Genomic DNA, 6,433 nt, shown 5'->3' on the forward strand with positions numbered 1-6,433 from the left:
TGACTGATGTTTCAAATTAAACACTTGAAAAATTAAACTAAACACACTCTATTTTTTAAATAAAGTTCCACATAATGATAAAGAAATTAGGTTCTATGTAACTTTTTATATCTTGCATGAATAGAAATGGCTAATGTTGAAAATGTCGAAGTCAAAGGGTCAAAGTCTAGCTCAATCGTATGGCAATGTCAATGAAAATATTAATAGAGTGTCGATGTTGATAGATATTTTTTAATATACTATAAATTGTTGATTAAGAAAATGTATAAATTAATAAACCTTTTATATTTTAAAACAAGTTTAAATGTTAATTATTTATATTATGCTTACACTAATGACATTTTATTGCTTTATTTTCTTATGTTTAATGATTTTTTTTTACAAAATAACAGAAATATTGATTCACACTCACGTCAATGTTAAATCCATAGAAATTTGGAAATCTCAATAAAAAAGTTAACATATTGATAGTAACTTAATACTACAAAAAACAAAGAATAATGTACCACAATGAACTTGTGGACTTTTGTGCGTGTGTGAGCACATGTGCGTGCGCGCATATGTGCGTGTGTGTGTGCACGCGCGCACGTGCAGGTGTGTGCATGCATGCGTGAGTGCGTATGTGCTTGTGCATGCGTGTGTGTGCGCGCACATGCGAGTGTGTGTGCGTGTGCGTGTGTGCGCATGAGCTTGTGTATGTTTGCGTTCGTGTACGCGTGCACGTATGCGTGTGTGCGCATGTGTGTGCATGCGTGTGTGTGTTTATCTTTTTCCCTTATTTTTATTTTTTTTTCTAAATAATCTCGTATCCCTTCATTTTAAAACCTCTCAAGAAGTTTCAACACATCGACAACTTTTTATGAATGAGAAGCTTGATGAAATTAGTTTGTTTCACTGTTATTTCTTTGTTTAAAAGTTGTCGGATCCCAAAACAATGTTTAAGATTTCTAAAAGGTTAGTGGTCGTTTAACTTAGTTTCATAATTTCATCACAATTTTAGTTTTTCATATTCATTCCAATGTTGATAGTCGAAAGTGCATGCATTTTTTATGAGAAGTGGTCAAATTTTACTGAATGAAGTTTGCTAAAAAGGAAAATTTTTATTTGTTTTCAATTTGGAGAACTTGTTTGAATTGAGGATCTTCGTAGATATGATATATATATATTTTTTTTTTTCAAAAGTAAATGGTGAGCAAATCACTTCAAATTGTGTTTTAAAGATAGGTTGAGTTTTTATTTGACTGGTTTACTTGTAAATGATGGAGAATAAAGTAAATGGTGAACAAATCACTTGAAATCGTGTGTTTAAAATTAGGTTAGGTTGGGGTTTCAGTTTGATTGCTTTTATAGAGGTAAATGATGAAGAATGAAGTTTGATTAAAAAATATGATTTTGGATTTGTGTTAGGTTTTTTTAGAAGTAAATGGTGAACAAATGACTTCAAAGTGTGTTATAAAGATTACGTTAGGTTTGGACTTTAATTTGATTGGTTTTTATTTATGGAAAAATTAGATTTTTAATAAGATTGTTTGTTTTTTTTAGATTAAATGTTGATATTTTTTAATTTAAATCTTTGATATATTTATAAGTAGTTTTGCTAGACAAGTCTCTCGCACTTTCCTTTTATACCTTGACTTTTCTTCTTTATTCATTCACTATGTAACTTTTACATTTATAGTTTGTATCTTGGTTTGTAAATGTATGTCACTACTCCCAACATTGATGTTTATGCAATCCCCAAAGTTCTCCCTCTAATCCTTCAAAGGGTACAATCGTTTCTTCTTTGCATTTATACATAGAAGATATTTAAACCTGTCCAAAATAATGGTAACCAATGATCCTATATTTTTTCTTTTTTTCTTTTTTGTTCACTTATTTTGTAGTTTTTGGAATATTATTAAGCCATAATCTCAATAAAAAAAAAATTTAAATGCTTAATTATTGGTTGAATTCAAATTAGGGATTTACTTTCAATAATGAGTTCAAATTAAAGGTTATATCGATGTTTATTGTTCTTTTTATTACAATTTTGAATAACTCATGGGTAAAACAACAGAAAAATAGCATTTAATGGAACTGCCTCATCAATCGAAAGGGGAAAAAAATTCTTATACTACATACTTATTTACAACACTCAAACCTTTACAAAGCGGGTCGTATCCATATTGTCACAAGGATCAAGTATCCCACCTTAATCCTTATACTACATACCTATTTAGGTTATCACTTAAGACATGATCCACTTGTATATCACGTATACATACTTCAGCTCACATAAGATAACCAAGGAACTTTGTTTATTGGATATGAGTAAATGTCATAATGAAATAATAATTATTTGATTCATCAAACAATGTATATCATTACAAACAACGAGACACCGGGAGAACTATGACACCAATCTCAACAAGAAGAAGGTTGATCAAATGTGTTTTTTGAAGTACTAAAATAAGTTATTACACAAGCATTCAAAGTTTTACACACGTACCTTTTAGAGTCTAGCAGCTAATCAGCATTTAGAGTCTTTGGTTGTTCTTTTGGCCTCAATTATCAAGATGGTTATATATAAAGTCAAATTATCAGTTTATTGCTAAAAATAAACATCAAACAAATAAAAATATAGTCTTTTATCAGTGTCTATAGTTGATAGAAAGGGATATACTTCTATTGCTATAGTCATTGATGGCCTTCTATCACTATGTATCGGTAATAGAAAGTGATATACTTCCATCACTGATAGTCAATGATAATCATCTATCACTATCTATCAATGATAGAATATGCTTGAAAAGGGTATTTCTTATGAACTTATTTCATCAATCTACCACTGGTAGTTAGTGATAGCCTTCAATCACTGATAGTGATACACTTCTATCACTGATAGTTAGTGATAGCCTTCAATCACTGATAGTGATACACTTCTATCACTGATAGTTAGTGATATACGTCTACGATTGATAATCAATGACATTTTTCTATTATTGTCAATCAGTGATCGAATATGTTTTAAAGTTACATTTATCATCAACTTCTTTGAATCAGTATGTCACACCCCCTCCCGAGTTTACCTCTTTAACCCAAAAGAATGCGTGAGGACAATAGATAACACTCTTTCATGACATCTATTGCCCAACTCTGCTAGCTCGTTTTAAACAAATAAACCACAGCGAAATTTCAAGAAAACAACTAGAAGCGTAACTCATTTTGGAAACTAGTTTATACACATTTAATAAATTTTACAACATTAGTCCCATCCCAACTACAAACTTATGTAGCAATATTCTATCTCGTAGCAGACCTCAACTTCTCGCAGTAACATGGACTCTTCTACTACCTGCAAGGAAGACATTAGAGAAAAACATGAACCTTTAAGCTCAGTGAGTGGTAATACAAGTCTCTTTCAACTTATAAATATATAAGCAAAACATAACATGAGGTTACTACGCAAACCTCCATCTTGAACGAAACTGTTTTCAACCCTACCTACACACACGGTAGATAGTTAAAATAATCTGCTCTCAACTTTACCTAGACACATGCTTATTTCCCTATGTACACATAGATCTCGCTCTTATGGGCTCAGAAACTAGGCCCATCAACCCTCTGACCATCCCATGCAGGATTCCTTCCACAGGCTCAGAAACTAGGCCTCATGGCCCCTTGACCATCTCGTGAGATTTTGTATAGAGCTTAGGAGCTAGGTCTATTGATCGCCTGACCATCCCGACCACTTGTTTTCTTCATGGTCTAACTATTCATTCATAATACTAGCATATAATTTAAAATGTACTTAAACACTTTAAATGAGAACCACTCACCGTGATTTTTTGGAACCTTTCTCTCTTCCCAAGTTCCATGGTTTCCCTTGGCTTCCTTTTGAACCATATTTCAGATTCATTTTGAATCTCAGATTTCTCATTATTCCAGACCTTATTTCGAGACACTTCCTTCTAAAAATATGTTCAGAAATGGCGTAACTTATTTATCTTAAAATTTGGCCTTCAAATTCCAACGCAAGAGTTCCAAGTATCAAGATTTCTTCACCTGGCCCGTCTGTCCCCTATTATGTGAACACCTCTCGGTTTCCTTCAATTTTGATAGCCTTCACTTAGAATTTCCTTATAGCAGCTCTCAAACAGAAACAAGATTTTGGCTCAAGAATCACCTGATTTGCATGAGTCGTTTGGGAGAACTCCTCGTTTGAACTTGGTGTTGCAGTCTGATCGTACAGCCTGAATAACATTTGCACCTTTTGTCTTTGACCAACGCAAGGGTTTTTACTATCAACGCATGCCCTTTCTGATCTACGTAAGGTTTCCTCTGAACTTGCTCTCAAACACTCTTCCTAACGTCTTTTGAAGGGAATTTGTGTTGTGAGTTGAAATGAAGCCTTGGGGGTACTATTTATTGGCGTCCAAAACTCTTCCCAGGTTGACACCTCCTGCTTGTTTGCATGTCTAAGTGCCTTCTACTTATGCTGCCAGCACCAACTCTTGCCACATTAGTTTTGAAGTGTCCTCAACACCTTTAACCAACGTAACTCCTTCAATTGCATGTCTTCTCATATGCCCACCTTAACTTGCATGAAATCCAAGACATCCCTTAGTTAGCCACATGTCCGGATGAGTTAGCAACACAACCTTGTCCTCCATGTTTTCCTTGTCATTGTATAAACTCCTTCATGGCTGCATGCTTGCTTGAATGCATGGCTTGGCCAACACACCACCTCCCATGTGCCACATTAACCTCACTACCATCGCATACCTGGTCGCATATCCTTTTGCACGACTTACCTTTGGCGCATGCGTCCATTAAGACTAACGCATCTCCTTCATCACATGCCACTCACATCACCAACTCCATGCCTAACCAACCTTGTCCTATACATCTGTGAAGCCCCTTTCTAACCTCGAATGACTTTGGCGCATAATCAACCTTCGTCGCATGCCTTTACTCTTCAACATCAACGCATAGCACACCATCACCATATGGCAAAGCTTATTGACACTTGACTAGGGTTTTTCAACGCATAGCAGTCTCGGCCACTACATTCTTACATCCAACATGTCTCCCATGCCCTGTCTAGTCATATGCGTCCAACTAGCTTCTTAAGGCCAACGCATAGTCTAAATGACCGCATTCTCCTTCCCCTGCTTAGCTTTATGGTTGGCGCATACTTCATAGGCCAACATATAGTACCCTCAACGCATGGTCCTACAGGCTTGTATCACATGAGCATCGCACGATCTTGTCAACGCACATCGTATAACTTATTACACACTTCCTAGCTTCATTGCATGGCCCTAGCCTCATCGCTTTGCCTTACTTTGCATAACCCATCAGTCACACGCTCCAACGCACATCGCATGCCCAGTGCCTTGCGTTCATCGTCTTACGCCCTGCCTTGCGCTCAACCTTACACTCATCTCCGTGCAGCACCACGTATAACCATGCGTTCACCCTTGCGCAACGCCCTAACGCCCAGTGCCCATGCTCGCGTGCAACTGAGTGCTTCTTTGCTCACCTCTGGCCCATACACGATGCACGATGGCCCTTACTTGATGCACGATGGACTTTTCTCGATGCACGATGGTCTTTCCTCGATGCATGATGGCCTTTCCTTGATCATGCATAGCCTTTCCTTGATGCATGATCTGGCCTTTACTCTATGACATTTGGTAAATGCTCGATGATTATCTAGTATTTACTCGATGCTTGGCCCTTCAATGCCAGGCTACTTCCACGCTTGGCCACCATTTCTATGTTCAATACTTAGCCATTTAGCTATTATACTTAATTACCTTATTCTAAAGCATAGTTTAGCAAAGCTTCTGCCTTCAAGCCTGTATTTTAAGCTACTTCCTATTCCTTAAATAATTTTAGTAAGGTAAGGGTGTCACACAGTGTACCACTGAATGCTAGTGATAGTCTTCTGTTATTGTCTATTAATGGTAGAATATGCTTGAAAATGGTACTTCTCGTTAACTTCTTTAACCAGTCTACAATTGATAGTCAGTGATAGTCTTCTACCACTGTCTATTAGTGATATAATATGCCAAAAAATTGTATTTTTTTTTCAACTTCTTTATATCAGTCTACCGCTGATAGTCAGTGACAATCTTTGCTATCACTAATATTAGATTCTATTAATAATGGAGAAAACACAACTATCAAACTATTAGGCTAAAGTCAATTTCTTATGGTTTTCTTGTTTTGTTTCAATTTCTCTTCTTTAATTCTCTTCATCATCATCATCATTAGTTTGCTATGATATAATGTTTTCTAAATTAGAAGATATGTTGTTATTATGATAGTGATAGAAGACTATTAGTGTCTAAGAAGCACAGACACATATATGGATACATGATACAGATACGATATGATACGACGATACGTTAATGTCTAAAAAACTAAGATACGAATATGTTGAAGA

Source organism: Benincasa hispida, chromosome 9 (assembly GCF_009727055.1).
Source record: "Benincasa hispida cultivar B227 chromosome 9, ASM972705v1, whole genome shotgun sequence".
Classification (NCBI taxonomy): domain Eukaryota; kingdom Viridiplantae; phylum Streptophyta; class Magnoliopsida; order Cucurbitales; family Cucurbitaceae; genus Benincasa; species Benincasa hispida.